A 20,982-nucleotide genomic window follows, 5' to 3' on the forward strand; every position below is an offset into this window, starting at 1 on the left:
CAGTCTCACAAGCTCGCTGCCTCGGGGTAATTCTTGACACTGATCTCTCCTTCAAACCACATATCTAAGCCCTTTCCACTTCCTGCCAACTTCAACTCAAAAATATTTCCCAGATCCGTACATTCCTAAACCAAGAATCTGCAAAAACCCTAGTCCATACCCTCATCATCTCCCACCTTGACTACTGCAACAAAAAGGGGTGCTTTTCCCAGGGCGATTTATGCCCATTCCATACGCCACTCATCATACCTATGGGTAATCTATCATTTTTTCAGCCATCCCACACAGCATGGCCATAGGAATGCAGCCATTTTTCAAGACTATTTCCATGGTTGGGCGTACTGTGTGTTCCTATTCTTCCATACCTCTAGTCTGATGAAGGTCTGAGTCAAAGACCAAAACATTACAAGATATTGGGACTATCTTTAATAAATTCATTTACATCAATTTTTCTGAGTGCCATAATTTTCAATACATTTTGACTACTGCAACCTCCTGCTCTATGGCCTCCCCTCTAACACTCTCTCACCCCTCCAATCTGTTCTAAATTCTGCTGCCCAACTAATCCACCTGTCCCCCGCTATTCCCCAGCCTCTCCCCTCTGTCAATCCCTGCACTGGCTCCCCATTACCCAACGACTTCAGTTCAAAACCCTAACCATGACATACAAAGCCATCCGCAATCTGTGTCCTCCATACATCTGTGACCTCATCTCCCGCTACTTACCTACACGCAACCTCCGATCCTCACAAGATCTCCTTCTATACTCCCCTCTTATCTCCTCTTCCCACAGTCGCATACAAGATTTCTCCCATGCATCCCCCATACTGTGGAATTCTCTACCACCACATATCAGACTCTCACTTACCGTGGAACCTTTCAAAAAGAACCTGAAGACCTACCTCTTCCGACAAGCCTACAACCTGCAGTAACCACCGATAGACCAAACCGCTGCACGACCAGCTCTACCGTCGCCTACTGCATTCTCACCCATCTCTTGTAGATTGTGAGCCCTCTCGGGCAGGGTCCTTTCTCCTTATGTACCAGTCGTGACTTGTATTGATCAAGATTATTGTACTTCTTTTTTATGCATGCCCCTCCTCACATGTAAAGCTCCATGGAATAAATGGCACTATAATAATAAATAATAATAATAATAGCCCAAATTTATAGTTCTCTCTGAGATAATGGGTGGAAACTATCTGCTATGATTTTTCCTAACACACAGAACTGGATTCCTGATCTTTTTTCTATGTGGCATACAGACCAGCATGCAGGACATTAGACAGCAGTACTGGACTGTGTGGCTGTGAATCTAGCACTAGGTAAAACAGTTGATATATAGTACCTGTGTCTGCCTGTTTTTCACTGTGTTGTGTTCCTCATTTCTTCTCCCACTCCCTTCTCAACAGATTATAATAGAATATAAAACCTGACACTTCACTGATGACCAATATGGATTTAAGCTGTTTTTCAGACTGGATGTTGAGTTTTGGGTGTAGGGGGAGAACAGAATTAACTCACAAGTAGTGTTGAGCATTCCGATACTGCAAATATCGGGTATCGGCCGATATTTGCAGTATCGGAATTCCGATACCGAGTTCCGATATTTTTTTCGATATCGGAAATCGGAATCGGAAGTGTGCGATGCGTATGGTTCCCAGGGTCTGGAGGAGAGGAGACTCTCCTTCAGGCCCTGGGATCCATATTCATGTAAAAAATAAATAATAAAAATAAAAAATATTGATATACTCACCCTCGGACGGCCCCTGGCTCTTAGCGGTGCCTCCGTTCCTAAGAATGCAGGGAGTGAAGGACTTTCAATGACGTCGCGGCTTGTGATTGGTCGTGTGAGCGGTCACATGAGCGGTCACGCGACCAATCAGAAGCCGCAACCTCATCGAAGGTCCTTCACTCTGCATTCTTAGGAACGGAGGCAGACGCTTGGACCGGTGAGAGCCGGGGCCGTCGGAGGGTGAGTATATCAATATTTTTTATTTTTATTCTTTATTTTATACATGAATATGGATCCCAGGGCCTGAAGGAGAGTTTCCTCTCCTTCAGACCCTGGGAACCATTCCGATATTTTGTGTCCCATTGATATACATTGGTATCGGGTATCGGTATCGGCGATATCCGATATTTTTTGGATATCGGCCGATCAATCCGATACCGATAACTTTGCATATCGGAAGGTATCGCTCAACACTACTCACAAGTGAATAAAGAAGTATATTTCTCTGATAAGATATATTACAAATAGTGATGAGCGAGCACTAAAATACTCGGGTGCTTGTTACTCGAATCAAGCACATCGGACTGCTTGGGTGCTCAACTAGAGTAACAAGTATAATGGAAGTCAATGCAAAGCGAGCATTTTTTCGGCAGACCCTCGCATGAGATCTGTGGGGCAGTAAAATTGCAGAAATGGATGGAAAAATGCTCAAATGGAATGAAAACAGCATGGGGAAGATACCTAGACGCATCTCTGAATTCCAGGTGGTTGCTGGGAACAGTGTTGTCAGAGTATTACACCACTTTTAAGGACTGACAATAAAACATACCAAACCGAAGATAAATAGATTTTACAAATCAGAGTCTAATTAAACTGTCCCAGATCTTTGATAGTGTTCCCCTGCCTCTGTTGGACCTGGTGTGTGTGTTTACCTCCTCTCTACTACTTACCTGTCCAAACAACTCTTACCTCTGCAGCCAGCATTGTCAGATGGGAATTTTTTGACAAATTCTTCAACCATGGCCTTCTGGTATTGCACCATTTTAGTAGCTCTCTCTGCCACAGGAAGGAGAGATGGAAAGTTCTCTTTGTAGAAAAGGGTGAACGACCAGTAAACCGTGGTGGCCAAAATATGCATAACACAAAGGTCACATGAAAGACAATGGGACTTAAAGTCTGCCACATGTTCCAGACTCCCAACAGGCAAGACTTCCTTGACCCCATCAGGAGGATGACCATTCATCTCCTTTTCCCACTACTCCTCCTGCTCCTCACCTTCAGACCATCCACATGCAAAGCTTCCTCTTTATTTTTGAGCAGAGAGCATTTCAGTAGACACAGAAGTGGCATGATCACACCAATTATATTGTCATCGCTGCTCACCATCTTGACCAGGGATGACGAACCGCTCAGAGAAGAGAACCGCACAGATATTAGACATCCTTAGCCACTCGTCGGTTGTTATGTGCGGAAGCTGACCGGAATACCGACAGGCATTTTGTCGCTGATATTCAATCACTACCCTAAGCTGCTCACAAAGCCTTTCCAATGTATGGAATGTTGAGTTCCAGCGCATGGGCAGGGCACAAACCAGTCATTGAGGCGGCACAAGAAAGCGCTGCTGCAGCACTGCCAGACCGGCGGCAGCTGTAGGTGACTTGAGGAGATGGGCACACAAGCATCACACTTTCACAAGTAGCTCAAGCAAATCTGATAGATTTTCAGAAAACATTGAACCACTAAGTTGAGCACTTGACCCAAGCATAGAAGGTGTGAAAGTTTGCCAAGCTTAAGAGCCAGCACCAGCTTACAGCAATAACATATGACTATGCCTGGATGTAGGTTCAGCAGCGAGAACCAAAGATTTGTCTGGTTTACTAGACCTTTCTACTTCTCTCTGCGACGGTGTGCTGTTTGTCACCTAAAGATATGAGTTTAAGAAGAACCTGTTGCCGCTTCACCGAGACAGTGCTGCACTGCTTCCAACTTGCAACTGATATGGATAATAATTCTGAGATGGATGATGATGATGAGGAGGTGGTGCAGGAACTGGCGCAAGAGGAGGGGAAAATCCTGATGGAACTTGGGCCCACGATTCTTGGTGTTGGTAGCGCATGTACCATCTCAGGGTCCGGGTGTCAAAAGCACTTGCCTGTGTGTCAGTGCTTAAAGGGAACCTGTCACCCCACAAATCGAAGATGAGCTGTGGCCACCGGCATCAGGGGCTAATGTACAGCATTCTGTAATGCTGTAGATAAACCCCCGATGTATCCTGAAAGATGAGAAAAACAGGTTATATTATACACACCCAGGGGCGGTCCTGCTGCGGTCCGGGTCCGTTGGGCGTCGCGGTCCGGTCCGGGGGCCTCCTATCTTCTTACGATGACGTCCTCTTCTTGTCTTCACGCCGCAGGTCCAGCGCAGGTGTACTTTGTCTGCCCTGTTGAGGGCAGAGCAAAGTACTGCAGTGTGCAGGCGCCAGGAAAGGTCAGAGAGGCCCAACGCCTGCGCCCTGCAGTACTTTGCTCTGCCCTCAACAGGGCAGATAAAGTATGACTGTGCAGGAGCCACAACAGGAAGACAAGAAGAGGACGTAATCATAAGAAGATAGGAGGCCCCAGAATGGACCGCGGCACCGATCGGACATGGACCGCAGCAGGACCACCCCTGGGTGTAATAATTATAGGGGATAACTCAGGAGACTCTTTGCGTGGAACAAGACAACTACAGGACACAGTTTTATAAGTGGTAAAGTCTATATTATCACACAGTGATTCAAACAGGTGCAGAGAGAAACTCAAGTCCACAACACTTGGTGTAAATATTTATATTTATATAAACGCAGCTTAGCAGTCTATAGGGAACTTCAGAGAAAAATGCAAACACGCAGAAAGTCTATGAAGCACAGTTATTCTTGAGGATACTTGACACAAATAAGTCCTTGTCTTAGTTCAAACACAGATAGATATGCTTATAAGGCAGTTCAAATAATATCTTAGCACAACCAGGGAGGCCTGGGTAATAGTCTCAGGTTTTTGCAGAGCAGCAACAGCTTACATGTCCAGCAAATGCAAATGGAAGTATACACGAGCAGCAGATGAAGGAGGATTACTGGAAACTGGTGTACGCAGCAGGAACTCAGAGCAGAGTAGCAGAGTAGCAGGATCACCACACAGGTTCACAGGAGCAGGTATATAGCCAGGGAGTCACCAGAGCTCAGGAGCTGGATGCAAGGCAGAATACTCTAGCACAGACTGAAGGCTGGGGTGGAGTTTTATAGCAGGAAGACACGGTGCACATGAGACCAAAGACGCCATCTTAGAAAAGGGCAGTAATGCACAAAAGGTAATAAAAAATGTTCCTGACATTACTCCCTCCTTAGAAGCGGCCTCAGGACGATCCTGGACCTGGTTTCTCAGGGAATCTCTGATGAAAACGAGAAATCTTCTGTTGGGCATTGATGTTTTCCACAGGTTCCCAGGAGTCTTTCTCAGGGGAATATCCCTGCCATCTTATCAGATATTGGAGCCGATTCCTGCGAATCCTGGAATCAACAATTTCCTCCACCACAAATTGTTCTTGCCCATCAATCACCACAGGCTGCGAAGGTGGCACAACACGTCCCTGGAAGGTATTAGGAGATACAGGCTTTAGTAAAGATACATGAAAAACTGGATGTACTTTCATAGTCCTAGGCAGCTTCAGCCGGCAGGCCACAGAGCTCACAATACCGTTGATCTTGAAGGGCCAATGAATTTCTGTCCAAGTTTTTGTGAAGGAACGTTTAACTTCAGATTCTTAGTTGCTAACCACACGGAATCTCCAACCTTGAACATGGGTGCAGGTTTACAGAATCTATCAGCCGATCTCTTATAACGTTCTTGAGCTGTGGTCAGGGATTCCTTCAGAACCTCCAGATTTTGCCTCATCGCAGTCAGCCTTTCCTCCACTGCCGGAACCGGAGAATTAATTGGAGACCTAGGTAAGATACACGGATGATAACCCAGATTGGCAAAGAAAGGTGTAAATTTAGTGGAGGCGCTCTGAGAATTGTTATATGAAAATTCGGCTAACGGCAGCAACTCCAACCAATCATCCTGGAGATGGCTGACATAGCATCTTAGATATTGTTCCAGCATCTGGTTGGTACGCTCAGTCTGACCATCTGTCTGGGGTTGGTAACGGGAAGAGAGACAGACATTAATATTGAGTGCAGAGCAAAAACCCCTTCCAGAATCTTGAAGTTAATTGTACTCCACGGTCAGAGATGATCTCATCCGGAACCCCATGCAACCGAAAGACATTCTGTATAACCAAGTTCACTGTATCTTTAGCTGAGGGGAGGCCGGTGCACGGAACAAAATGAGCAGCTTTAGTCAGGCGATCACCTACCACCATGATTGTATTCATGCCCCCCGATGTAGGCAGCTCCACAATAAAGTCCACATGAGGAGTCTTGTAATGAGCACATACCTCGCAAGAGAGAACATAGTCCTTGGTATCCTTCAGGCAAGTTGGCCACCAGAAGAATCGGTTCAGGAACTCTTGTGTCTTCTGCACCCCCCTGTGACCAGCCAACTTGGAGTCATGTACCAACTTGAGGATCTACAGACGGACGACCTCAGGGACGTAGTTACGTCGATCTCTGAACCACATGCCACCCTTAAAGACAGGTTTAATATCCACAGGTGGGTTGGCCAGAAATACATCACCATCATAGGCCTCCCTGCACTCCTTCCACAAGTCCTGATCGTGGATAACTCCGATGAAATTGGCATCAGATAGAATGGTCTTGGACGGGGCTCCAGGTACGGAATCCACAGCATGGATTCGGGATAAAGCATCAGTCTTCCCATTACCAGAACCTGGACGGTACGAGATAACAAAGTTAAATTGATTTAAAAATAAGTTCCAACGAGCCTGACGAGGAGCAAGACATCTAGCGGATCTAAGGAACTCTAAATTGCGATGGTCAGGTAGCACTATGATCTGTTGTGCAGCTCCTTGCAGATGATGCCTCCATTCTTTGAAAGCCGCAATAATAGCCAGCAATTCCTTGTCTACCACGTCGTAATTCTTCTCTGCTGAGGTTAGTCTACGGGAAAAGAAAGCACAAGGATGTAGCAGACCCTTCTCTCCAGTTCTTTGGGAGAGAATAGCCCCCAAAGCATTATCAGAAGCGTCCACCTCCACAATGAAAGAAAGTGTTGGATCTGGGTGTATCAACAGCGGTGCTGATGTGAAACAGATCTTAAGCCGATCAAAAGCTTCTTGAGCCTGTGATGACCACTTAAAGGGCTTTTCCTTCTTTGTCAAGGAAGTAATGGAATGGACAATATCAGAAAAATTTTAAATGAAGCGTCTGTAGAAATTTGCAAAAAAAAAAAAAACGTTGGACCTCCTTAACGTTCTTGGGTACCGGCCAGTCAAGGATAGCCTGAATCTTACCAGATTCCATGTTCAGCCCCTGGGAAGAGATGATATAACCTAAGAACTGTATCTCAGAACGATGGAACTCGCATTTCTCCGGCTTAATATACAGATGGTTCTCTTTCAGACGTCTTAAAACAGTTTTGACATGTTCTTCATGTTCCTGTAAAGAGTCAGAAAAGATTAGTATATCGTCCAAATAGATCACCACAAACTGGTCCAACAAATCTCTGAAAATGTCATTAGCAAGGTGTTGAAACGTTGCAGGGGCGTTACAAAGCCCGAAGGGCATCACAAGATATTCAAAGTGTCCATACCGGCATCTGAATGCTGTCTTCCACTCATCCCCTGGACGAATACTCACCAAATTATAAGCCCCACGAAGATCCAGTTTAGAGAACACCTTAGCATGGCGGACTCTTTCCAGTAATTCGGGAATCAGAGGCAAAGGGTACCGGTTTTGTACGGTTACCTTATTGAGTTCCCGATAGTCAACACAGGGTCTCAGGGTCCCATCCTTCTTTTTTACAAAAAATATAGGTGCCCCTGCTGGTTAGGAAGAAGGACGTATGAAGCCTTTGGCCAGATTTTCATCAATATACTTCTTTAAGGCTTGAAGCTCAGGTGCCGCCAAAGGGTATACGTTATCAAAAAGAATAGCTGCCCCAGGAAGCAGCTCAATGGGACAGTCATGAAGCTGATCTACATTCTTCTTGTCACAGATGTCAGAGAACTCTTTATATGCTGGAGGCAAATAAAATACCTGTACATGTGGTTCCGTAGCTGTGGACTCAGGGACAGCTTCTGTTAACGCTGAGTTGCTCCTTGTTGGAAAGATAACCTCCTTGGTCTCCCAGTTGATAATTGGGTTCTGAGAACGCAACCAAGGAATGCCTAAAATCACAGGAAAATGAGAAGAAATTAGCAAGAAAGAAAGTTGCTCCTGATGATTAGGCTCCAACAAAATTTCAAGGAGTACGGTCTCCTGATCCACAGGCCCAGAGATTAAAGGTGACCCATCCACTGTTTCCATGGTAATTTGAGAGGCTCTTTTCTGAATTTCAATACCATGTTCCTTGGCAAATGCGATATCCATGAAATAGCCACCTGCACTAGAGTCAATCATAGCTGCACTGGAAATCCACTGTCCTGAACACAGGATCTTAATAGGGAGAGAACAGTGAGAGTTCTTTTCCTTAAGCTCCTTGGGGGGTGAAGTCATAGAAAGTGAATGGAATACAGCGTTTAAAGGCAGGCTACATTCAGAGATGTCAGATTCATCATCACAGTTGTCATACTCCCCTACTGCTGCTAGCACCTTGTTAGGCCGTCTAGGACACTTAGGACAATTGAAGTGGTCAGACTGGCCGCAGTAGAAACATAGACTTTCATGAAGGCGATGCTCCCGGCGCTCATTGATCTCGCGCCTCTGAACGGAATCAATTTCCATGGGCACCGCCTCCTCCTCCTAAGATGTTTTACCTGCAGGCTCTTTGGAAGGAAGGGAAAAGTTAGAAATACGGTTATATGCAGCAAACTTCTCCTGCCTACGCTCAGTAAGGCGAATGTCTATGCGCACACAATGCTGTATAAATGTCTCAAGCTCTTGTGGTGACTCAGAATGAGCTAGTTCATCTTTTACAATACTAGACAGACCCCTTTTAAAAATAGGCAATTGTGCATAACTGTCCCAATTGGTATCTACCGCTAATCTCCTGAATTCAGTAGCATACTCAATAACAGAACGTTTAGCCTGGCGTAAAGACAATAAAGCAGATTCAGCGGTTGCACGGCGATTAGGGTCATCAAAAATTAATGCCATAGCGGCCAAGAAATCATCCAAGTTATTTAACCGTGGGTCACGAGACTCAATCATCGGATTCGCCCAGGCGAGCGCTCGTGCGGTCAGCAGCATTATTACACACAATAGTTTGGATCTATTTTTAGGAAAACGGTCAGCATGCACATCAAAATATAGCATACATTGATTCACAAAGCCACAAAATTTGTCGCGATCACCATTAAATGGGGGCAAAATAGGTGGGCTAGCTGGTGGCGGTTGCCCAGGGGGTAAAGTCGCTTGTGCAGCTATTTGAATGCTTATGTCCTGAAAAGCCCGTCCATACTAGGACTCTATGCCAGCAAGTTTGTTTTCCTGGGCTGCCATGCGGGTGCTTAAGTCCTGCAAAGTCTGTCCAAACACTTGTTGATTGTGTTCAAAGCTTCCAAACTTCTTTTGCAGACTTTCCACATCTTTCTGCAGTTATCTAATTATGGAAAACACCTGCTCTATTCTGCTCTCTGCAGTCATTGTTACAGCAGTCTCCTATTTTGGGGCTAGAGTATCCTGTAATAATTATAGGGGATAGTTCAGGAGACTCTTTGCGTGGAACAAGACAACTACAGGACACAGTTTTATAAGTGGTAAAGTCTATATTATACACAGTGATTCAAACAGGTGCAGAGAGAAACTCAGGTCCACAACACTTGGTGTAAATATTAAACGCAGCTTAGCAGTCTACAGGGAACTTCAGAGGAAAATGCAAACACGCAGAAAGTCTATGAAGCACAGTTATTCTTGAGGATACTTGACACAAATATGTCCTTGTCTTAGTCCAAACACAGATAGATATGCTTATAAGGCAGTTCAAATAATATCTTAGCACAACCAGGGAGGCCTGGGTAATAGTCTCAGGTTTTTGCAGAGCAGCAACAGCTTACATGTCCAGCAAATGCAGATGGAAGTAAACACAAGCAGCAGATGAAGGAGGATTATGGGAAACTGGTGTATGCAGCAGGAACTCAGAGCAAAGTAGCAGGATCACGACACAGGTTCACAGGAGCAGGTATATAGCCAGGGAGTCACCAGAGGTCAGGAGCTGGATGCAATGCAGAATACTCTAGCACAGACTGAAGGCTGGGGTGGAGTTTTACAGCAGGAAGACACAGTGCATATCAGACCAAAGACGCCATCTTGGAAAAGGGCAGTAATGCACAAAAGGTAATAAAAAATGTTCAGAGTCCTGACACTGGGTCAGTATAATATAACCTCTTTTTCTCATCTTTCAGGATATATTGGGGGCTTATCTACAGCATTACAGGGATGGCTTTCCGGGAAAGAGAGGGGAATCTGGGCAGCTAATACCAATGGACGGTTGTTGCCATGAGGTTGTGGAAAGCCTCAGTGTCCACAAACCTAAAAGGCAACATTTCCATGGCAAGCAGTTGGAAATGTGGATTTTTAGTGTTTGGGCCTGTGAGTTGGTGGCTGCGTATTTTCGCTTCCAAGGCCTGGGCCATGGATAACTGAACGCTGCACTGGGGCAAGGAAGTAGATGTGCTTGCTGATGGTGCTTGCGAATGTACAATGACAGGTGCAGGGTGGGAGGCCGAACCTTCATCATGGACAGTGGATTGGCAATGATGTAGCACCGGGGAAGAAGCAGTGGTGTCACCCACAAACACCGATTGTGGACCAAGGCATACGGCCCACCTAATCAGGTGCTTGGATGACATGTTCCTGAGAATGCAGCTGGTGGCCAGGCTAGTAGTGGTCTAGCCCATGCTGAGCTTGGTATGACACAGGTTGCCAATGACCATTTTATTGTGTTCTGCACTTTCTGCAAAAAAAGTGCCAGACTGGGTAATGCCTAACCCTTGCTCGGGATCTGACCGCATGTGGGTGCTCTTGGGAACAGATGACTGCCTTCTCCCTCTAGCCACCCCACTGCCTCTTCCTTCCTGTTGTGGTGCTGTGGATCCCTCCCCCTCTACACTGCTGTGCTCGCTCTGCATGCCTTGCCAGGTTGGGTCAGTGACTTCATCATTCACCACCTTCTCTTCCACTTCCTCACTCTGGTCCTCCTCTGACTTTTTAACTTAACACGATTTGTTGGCAACTGTGTATCATCATCATCCACCTCATGAGACAGTAAATACTGTTCCCCACCGTTGGCTTCTTCTTATTGTGGCTGCTTAAATATTTGGGCATCTCTGCACACGATCTCCTCATGTCCCTCTTGAAACGTGCATGGGAAGAGGCCAGAAGAAGCCATAAAAGGAAAGGTAAAGAACTCCTCGGATTTTCTAAGTTTGAGGTCACTTGTCTTCTGGAACTTGCCATGGTGGGAGGAAGGAGAATTAGGGTGAAGATTATGTGGTCCAGACTCTAGGCTAGTGAGACTGGAATTTGTGGTAGACAGGATGGTGCTGCAACTGTTCTCATTGTTCTGGCTTCAATAGTGGGGAAAGTGGGACAGGAAGCTAGGTCTGGTGGATAAGCATTTTTGTTGTGCTCCCACAGCAGGCACAGTTTCACTTGTCCCACAGCCTCGGCCACTGAGTGCAACATCAGCAGCATGTCCAATTCCCACCCCATAACATGCGCCTTGCGCATTTTAAATTAGGTATGCAGCTAACAGTGGTATTAATAGCGGCTAAAATAGAATAGATGAAGCCCTGATAAGATTTGTTTTTTTCTTCAGCAACACCTATCCATTCACTGAATAGTACAGCTCACAGCAGTATTGAATTCAATAGATGGAGCCCTGATACAGATTTTTATTTTTAAGCAATGCACTATCCCTTCTCCCCCAGCTTTCCTTACACTAAATAGTACAGCTAGCAGTGGTATTGAATACAATACATGGAGCCCTGATAAGGGCTTTTGGTTTTAGGCTTCTTCAGCAAGGCCTATAATGCAATATAAACCGTGGCTAGGCCTGTAATGCTCGCTTTCCCTTCTGCAGCGACTGTCCCTACTCTGTTTACAGGTACAGTGTGGGGAGCATCATTCAACGGGTCTTATAAAGACCCAATAATGTGATGTGACAGCCAATCACTGTAATGCCAATAGCTAACATGGCTACGGCATTACAGTGATTGGCAGGCAATCCCAACATGTTTAGTGGTTGAAAATCAGCCGCAAAACACATGAGATGGGGAATCAAGCGTGTCAAGCACTTGGGTGCTCAATCGAGTACTTAGCAGTGCCGAGAACCAGTATGCTCAATTGAGTACTGATTAGTGCTGAGCACACTCGTCCATCACTAATTACAACTTTTCTTATATTTACCTCAACTATTGATTTATGCAAAGTCTGTTGAAAGACACTGATAATTTCAATATTGAGCGTACCTGACACGATTGATAATGTTCTCTTAAGGCCCCGTCTCACATAGCGAGATCGCTAGCGAGATCGCTGCTGAGTCACAAGTTTTGTGACGCAACAGCGACCTCAGTAGCGATCTCGCTATGTGTGACACGTACCAGCGATCAGGCCCCTGCTGCGAGATCGCTGGTCGTGTCAGAATGGCCTGGACCTCTTTTTGGTCGTTGAGGTCCCGCTGACATCGCTGAATCGGTGTGTGTGACACCGATCCAGCGATGTCTTCACTTGTAACCAGGGTAAACATCGGGTTACTAAGCGCAGGGCCGCGCTTAGTAACCCGATGTTTACCCTGGTTACCAGCGTAAATGTAAAAAAAAACAAACAGTACATACTCACCATCTGATGTCCATCAGGTCCCTTGGCGTCTGCTTCCTGCTCTGACTGAGCGCCGCAAAGTGAGAGCACAGCAGTGACGTCACCGCTGCGCTCTGCTCTCACTGTACGGCGGCTCAGTCAGAGCAGGAAGCAGACGCCAAGGGACCTGACGGACATCAGATGGTGCGTATGTACTGTTTATTTTTTTGGGTAACCAGGGTAAACATCGGGTTACTAAGCGCGGCCCTGCGCTTAGTAACCCGATGTTTACCCTGGTTACCCGGGTGCTGCAGGGGGACTTCGGCATCGTTGAAGACAGTTTCAATGATGCCGAAGTCGTTCCCCTGATCGTTGGTCGCTGGAGAGAGCTGTCTGTGTGACAGCTCCCCAGCGACCACACAGCGACAAAACAGCGACGCTGCAGCGATCAGCATCGTTGTCTGTATCGCTGCAGCGTCGCTGTGTGAGACGGGGCCTTTATGTGTGACGTTGTACTACTGTTTACAAACAGTGTGGTTAGTTACATATTAACTACTGTCTGGGTGAATTGTCCTAGTTCAAAATGCCACCTGGATTTATAACCCTGAGCACTTAATAAACGTGAGATGTCATCAACGTGGCAAGCAATGTTCAGGGACAAGGCGTGAAGGGACTATGGGGTGATAGTTCCATAATTTGCAATCTTGCAATGTAATGTCTGACTTTTATTTCCACTCTGGAGTTGGAGTTTACACAGGTTTTATGCTCCTTATCAGTCATGGAGAGTTGCAACTACAAAGTGAAAACCATAGTGTAAGAGATAAGAATTGTGATATTCTTTACTAGTTTAGAAAGAATGGCGCGCATTGTGAGGGTATGCACACATGGACATTTCTGCTGCAAAAAATTACACAGAATCTGCTGTGGCAAAAAGTATGGATTTCTCAGTGGAAATGCTGGGGTTTTAGATCAGATTAAAGTATGATTTTGCAAAGGGTGAAATCTGCAGCAAAAAAATTAAACCAAAGTCAACAGACTACAGATGTCTAATTTGTAATGCCACTCAATTTATGCTGCAGGTTTTCTTTACAATGCTCGTACTATAGAAAATAGCTAATTTTCTGGACGTAAAATGTGCTGTGTATTTAACCCTTGTGGACATACCTGAAAGGTGTGCCCGGCTTTTCTCCAAGTGCAGCAAGCACCAAACTGATCAGACGCTTACACTAAAATTGTTACTACATTTTCAAAAATTTTATTGTACTTTATAGGTCCTAAATGCCCTTCAGATGGGTGGTGTTTGGCTGCTGAGCCCACCATCAATCACTCAAAAGACTGCTCAAAAGCACATAGGTCAGGAGGTAGAAGTGCTTAGGTCCTGCCTGAACATCTGCACAATATGGTGTACAGACCAGTGGACCTTCACCTGAGTACTAGACCACTCTGTGCATGCACGCAGGAAGGTAGAAGTGCTTAGGTCCTGCCTGAACATCTGCACAATATGGTGTACAGACCACTGGACCTTCACCTGAGTACTAGACCACTCTGTGCATGCACGCAGGAAGGTCCTAAGTACTTCTGTCTTCTGGCCTTCAAAGCTGCACACTTCTGAGCAGTCTTTAGCATCATGTCATTAGTCATCAGGGCCTACAAAACTATGAAATAAAACAGTCAAAAGTTTAGTAACATTTTAAGATTTTGTAACCCCGATGAAGATGGAGAACTTACTCTAACAATCCCTGTCAGAATGCAGTATAATCCCTTTTGAAACTTTATCTTAGTCTCTGCTCATCAAGCCTGATTGATAATTCCTCGGTATTCTTATTGCTGTTCAATGCAGATTCAATGGTGATATGCTCATTTTTCATGTAAGAAATAAATTAAGACATACAGATGTACATAAACACAACATACATAATACATACAGATTATCTAAAATATATATATATACACACACAACCATTTTGACATTGATTTTCAAAGTAAGAACGCCATCTTTATCAGGACTAGGATATCTATCTATTATTGATTTCAGTTTGTATTGTGGAATCTGGTGCAAGATCTGCTTTAATTGCAACGTTATTTAGCATCACAATTAATGAATGTGATACACTGGTGATTTTGCAAGTTTTCCCACCTACAAAGAATGGAGAGGTCTGTAATTTTTATCATAGGTACAATTCAAGTGAGAGACAGAGTCTTAAAAAATCCAGAAAATCACATTGTATGATTTTTAAATAAATTCCGACTGTCACAGACCTGTTAATTTTTATTTAAGAGGACCTCCTACTCTGCACTCGTTACCTGTATTATTGCCAAACACTCAATTACACTTAAACCTCCCCACTATCACCAAGAACGAAGAGCTGTCTAAGGACACCAGAGACAATTGTAGACCTGCACAAAGCTGGGATGGGCTACAGGATGATAGGAAAGCAGTTTGGTGAGAAGGCAACAACTGCTGGCACAATTAGTAGAAAATGGAATAAACATAAGATGACTGTCAATCTTCCTTGGTCTGAGGACTGATGAAGATTTCGCCTCATGGGGTAAGGATGATTTTGAGAAAGGTCACGAATCAGCCCAGAACTGCATGGGAGGACCTGGTCAATGAACTAAAGAGAGCTGGGACCATAGTCTCAAACATTACCTTTAGTAACACACTACGGTATCATTGATTAAAATCCTGCATGGCACGCAAGGTCCCTCTGCTCATGCCAGCATATGTCCTGTTGTGAATTCTGTTGTGGGTTCTGCTCTTGGGCTCCCTCCGGTGGTTATAAGTGGTAGTGCTGCTGTTTGTCCTTCACAGCAGTCATCAGGTGCTTCCACTTTGGACGGGGCTATTTAGTCTGGCTTCACTTTAGTGAGTGCCAGTTGTCCATTGTTTTCTGGAGGATTTACATCTCTGCTTGGTTTCTCCTGCTGGATTGTCCAAATCATCAAAGATAAGTCCTGGCTGTGTTTTTGCAGTCCACATGCGGTGGACTTTATAGTTCAGTGAATTGCTATGTTTTTTCTTGTCCAGCTTTGTCTGTGTAAGGATTTATTCAGCCAAGCTGGAAGCTCTGGAGTCGCAGAGTTACCCTCCATGCCTTTAGTTAGGTGTGGAGATTTTTGCATTCTCTGTGGAGGAATTTTGTAGTATTTTAATACTGACCGCACAGTACTCTGTCCTGTCTTTTCTTTCTAGGTAGCGTGGCCTCCTTTGCTAAATTCTGTTTTCAGTCTGCGTTTGTAATTTCCCTCTCCTCTCACAGTCAATATTTGTTGGGGGGTGTCTTTCCTTTGGGGATTTTCTCTGAGGCAAGATAGTTTTCCTGTTTCTTTCTTTAGGGGTAATTAGTCCTCCGGCTGTGACGAGGTGTCGAGGGAGTGACAGGAACATCCCACGGCTACTTATAGTTGCGGTGTTAAGTTCAGGGTCTGCGGTCAGTATAGAGGCCACCTACTCCAGAGCTCGTCCATGCTGCTCCTAGGCCACCAGATCATAACAATGTCCAGGCCTGTTTGAAGTTCACCAATGACCATCAGGATGATCCAGAGGAGGCATTGGAGAAGGTCATGTGGTCAGATGAAACCAAAATGAGAATTTTTTGTATCAACTCCCCTCACCGTTTCACTGTTTATTGGAAGAAGAAGGATGAAAAAATCCCCAAGAACACCATCCCAATCGTGAAGCATGGTGGGGGAAATATCATACTTTGGGGGCTTTTCCACAAAAGTGACAGGGCGAATGCACTGTATAGAAGAGTGGATGGATGGGGTCATATATCGCAAGATTTTGGCCAACAACCTCCTTCCCTCAGTAAGAGTATAGCAGTTGGGTCATAGCTGGGTCTTCCAACATGACAATGACCCAAAACACACAGCCAGGGCAGCTAAGGAGTGGCTCCGTAAGAAGCATTTCAAGGTCCTGAAGTTTCCTAGCCAGTCTCCAGACCTAAACCCAATAGAAAATCTTTGAAGGGAACTGAAACTCACTGTTGACCAGCAACAGCCCCAGAACCTGAAAGATCAGGAGAAAATCTGGATGGAGTGGGCCAAAATCCCTGCAGCAGTATGTGCAAACTTGGTCAAGAACTACAGGAAAGTCTGACCTGTGTAATTGCAAACAAAGGTTTCTGCACCAAATAATAAAAGGGTTGTCTGTTGTGAATTCCGCTCCCTCCTGTGGTCGTGACTGGTACTTTGTTGAGTTCTGTTCGTGGGCTCCCTCTGGTGGCTTTGAGTGATACTGCTGGTCTTTAGCTGGGCTCCAGCTGCCTCGTTTTCTGCAGTGTTGGTTGCCTATTTAACTCCACCTAGATCTTTACTTGTTGCCAGCTGTCATTGTATTCAGTATTGGTTCAGTTCTCTCTGGGACTTCATGTGTGACCTGTCTCCTCCTGGAGAAGCTAAGTTCATGCTAGTTCATTTTTGCTCATTGCTTTTGAAAAATGTTTTTCAGTATATGATAAGTTCAGTCCAGCTTGCTTATATGCTATTTTCTTGCTAGCTGGAAGCTCTGGGGAGCAGAGTTGCTCCCTCACATCGTGAGTCGGTGTGAGGGTCTTTTGTACTCTCTGCGTGGATATTTTGTAGTATTTTATACTGACCGCACAGTTCCCTTGCTATCTTCATACTATTTAGTACTAGTGGGCCTCTTTTGCTAAAACCTGTTTTCATTCCTATGTTTGTATTTTCCTCTTAACTCACCGTCATTATTTGTGGGGGCTGACTTTACTTTGGGGAAATTTCTCTGAGGCAAGTGAGGTTTTTGTTTCTCTCTAGGGGTAGCTAGCTCTCAGGCTGTGAAGATGCGTCTAGGGAGAGTTAGGTACGCTCCACGGCTGCCTATAGTGTGTGTGATAGGATCAGGTTTGCGGTCAGTAAAGTTCCCACGTCCCCAGAGCTTGTCCTATATTTCTGGTTTACCTATCAGGTCATTCCAAGTGTTCCTAACCACCAGCACCATAACAGTACAGCTGGCCCGAAAGTGTTAATGCCTCACAAAAGAGGGATAAGAGAAGTCCTGAGTTCATTTTTTTTTTCTCTGCAGTGTGTTTTGCTTCTCTCCTCCCCTTAATCTCTGGGTGGTTCAGGACTCAGCTGCAGATATGAACATTCAAAGTCTGTCCTCTAGTTTGGATCATCTCACTGCAAGGGTACAAAGCATTCAGGATTTTGTAGTTCAGAATCCTATGTTAGAGCCTAGAATACCAATTCCTGATTTGTTTTATGGAGATAGATCTAAGTTTCTGAATTTCAAAAACAATTGCAAATTGTTTCTTGCTCTGAAACCCCGCTCCTCTGGTGACCCTACTCAGCAAGTTAAAATTATTATTTCTTTGTTACGTGGCGACCCTCAAGACTGGGCATTCTCCCTGGTGCCAGGAGATCCTGCATTGCTAAATGTAGATGCGTTTTTTCTGGCACTTGGATTGCTTTATGAGGAGCCTAATTCAGTAGACCAGGCAGAAAAGACTTTGCTGGCTCTGTCTCAGGGTCAGGATGAAGCGGAGGTTTACTGCCAGAGGTTTAGGAAGTGGTCTGTGCTCACTCAATGGAATGAGTGTGCCCTGGCAGCGATTTTCAGAAAGGGTCTTTATGAAGCCCTTAAGGATGTTATGGTGGGGTTCCCCACGTTGCGGGTCTGAATGATTCAATGTCCTTGGCCATTCAGATTGATCGGCGTTTGCGGGAGCGCAAACCTGTGCACCATCTGGCGGTGTTCTCTGAGCAGAAGCCTGAGTCTATGCAATGCGATAGGATTCTGACCAGAATTGAATGGCAAAATCACAGACGTCAGAATGGGTTGTGTTTTTACTGTGGTGACTCCACTCATGCTATCTCTGTTTGTCCTAAGCGCACTAAAAGGTTCGCTAGGTCTGTCACCATTGGTACTGTACAGCCTAAATTTATTTTGTCTGTTACTTTGATTTGCTCTCTGTCATCCTACTCAGTTATGGCTTTTGTGGATTCAGGCGCTGCCCTGAATTTGATGGATTTGGAATTTGCCAGGCGCTGTGGTTTTTTCTTGGAGCCTTTGCAGTTTCCTATTCCACTAAGGGGAATTGATGCTACGCCATTGGCCAAGAATAAGCCTCAGTACTGGACTCAAGTGACCATGTGCATGACTCCTGCACATCAGGAGGATATTCGCTTTCTCGTGTTACATAATTTGCATGATGTTGTCGTGTTGGGGTTGCCATGGCTGCAGGTTCATAATCCAGTATTGGATTGGAAATCAATGTCTGTGTCTAGCTGGGGTTGTCAGGGGGTACATGGTGATGTTCCTTTGGTGTCAATTGCCTCTTCTACTCCTTCTGAAGTCCCTGAATTTTGTCGGATTACCAGGATGTATTTGATGAGCCCAAATCCAGTGCCCTACCTCCTCAAAGGGATTGTGATTGTGCTATAAATTTGATTCCTGGTAGTAAGTTCCCTAAGGATCGACTGTTCAATTTGTCTGTGCCAGAGCATACCGCTATGCGGAGTTATATAAAGGAGTCCTTGGAGAAAGGACATATTCACCCGTCCTCGTCACCATTGGGAGCAGGGTTCTTTTTTGTGGCCAAGAGGGATGGTTCTTTGAGACCCTGTATTGATTATCGCCTTCTTAATAAAATCACGGTCAAATTTCAGTACCCTTTGCCTCTGCTGACCGATCTGTTTGCTCGGATTAAGGGGGCTAGTTGGTTCACCAAGATAGATCTTCGAGGAGCGTATAATCTTGTGCGTATAAAGCGGGGCGATGAATGGAAAACAGCATTTAATACGCCCGAAGGCCATTTTGAGTACTTGGTGATGCCATTTGGGCTTTCTAATGCCCCTTCCGTGTTTCAGTCCTTTATGCACGACATCTTCCGAGAGTATCTGGATAGATTCATGATTGTATACCTGGATGGTATCCTGGTCTTTTCTGATGATTGGGAATCTCATGTGAAGCAGGTCAGGATGGTATTTCAGGTCCTGCGTGCTAATGCTTTGTTTGTGAAGGGCTCTAAATGTCTCTTCGGAGTCCAGAAGGTATCCTTTTTGGGCTTTATTTTTTCCCCTTCTACTATCGAGATGGATCCAGTTAAAGTCCAGGCCATTTATGATTGGACTCAACCTACATCTGTGAAGAGTCTTCAGAAGTTCCTGGGCTTTGATAATTTTTACCGTCGCTTCATCACTAATTTTTCTAGTGTGGTTAAGCCTTTGACTGATCTGACCAAAAAGGGTGCTGATGTGACGAATTGGTCTCCTGCGGCCGTTGAGGCCTTTCAGGAGCTGAAACGTCAGTTTTCTTCGGCTCCTGTCTTGCGTCAGCCGGATGTTTCTCTCCCTTTTCAGGTCGAGGTTGATGCTTCTGAGATTGGAGCAGGGGCTGTCTTGTCTCAGAGAAGCTCTGATGGCTCTGTGATGAAGCCATGTGCTTTCTTTTCTAGAAAGTTTTTGCCTGCCGAGCGTAATTATGATGTTGGCAATCGGGAGTTGCTGGCAATGAAGTGGGCATTTGAGGAGTGGCGACATTGGCTTGAGGGAGCCAAGCATTGTGTGGTGGTCTTGACGGATCACAAGAATTTGATTTATCTCGAGTCTGCCAAGCGGCTAAATCCTAGACAGGCTCGATGGTCGCTGTTTTTCTCCCGTTTCGATTTCGTGGTTTCGTACCTTCCGGGCTCTAAGAATGTGAAGGCTGATGCCCTTTCTAGGAGTTTTGTGCCTGACTCTCCGGGAGTTCCTGAACTGGCTGGTATCCTCAGAGAGGGGGTGATTCTGTCTGCCATCTCCCCTGATTTGCGGCGGGTGCTGCAGGAGTTTCAGGTCGATAGACCTGACCATTGTCCACCGGAGAGACTGTTTGTCCCTGATAGATGGACCAGTAGAGTTATTTCCGAGGTTCATTGTTCAGTGTTGGAGGGTCATCCTGGGATTTTTGGGACCAGAGATTTGGTGGCTAGGTCCTTTTGGTGGCCTTCCTTGTCGCGAGATGTGCGTTCTTTTGTGCAGTCCTGTGGGATTTGTGCTCGGGCCAAGCCTTGCTGTTCTCGTGCCAGCGGATTGCTTTTGCCTTTGCCTGTCCCAAAGAGGCCCTGGACGCATATTTCCATGGATTTTATTTTGGATCTTCCGGTCTCTCAGAGGATGTCTGTCATCTGGGTGGTTTGCGATCGTTTTTCTAAGATGGTCCATTTGGTGCCATTGTCTAAATTGCCTTCCTCCTCTGATTTGGTTCCGCTGTTCTTTCAGAATGTGGTTCGTTTGCATGGTATTCCGGAGAACATTGTGTCGGACAGAGGGTCCCAGTTTGTGTCCAGATTTTGGCGGTCCTTTTGTGCTAAGATGGGCATTGATTTGTCTTTTTCTTCGGCCTGAAAGAAGG

Source organism: Ranitomeya variabilis, chromosome 3, assembly GCF_051348905.1.
Source record: "Ranitomeya variabilis isolate aRanVar5 chromosome 3, aRanVar5.hap1, whole genome shotgun sequence".
Lineage (NCBI taxonomy): Eukaryota > Metazoa > Chordata > Amphibia > Anura > Dendrobatidae > Ranitomeya > Ranitomeya variabilis.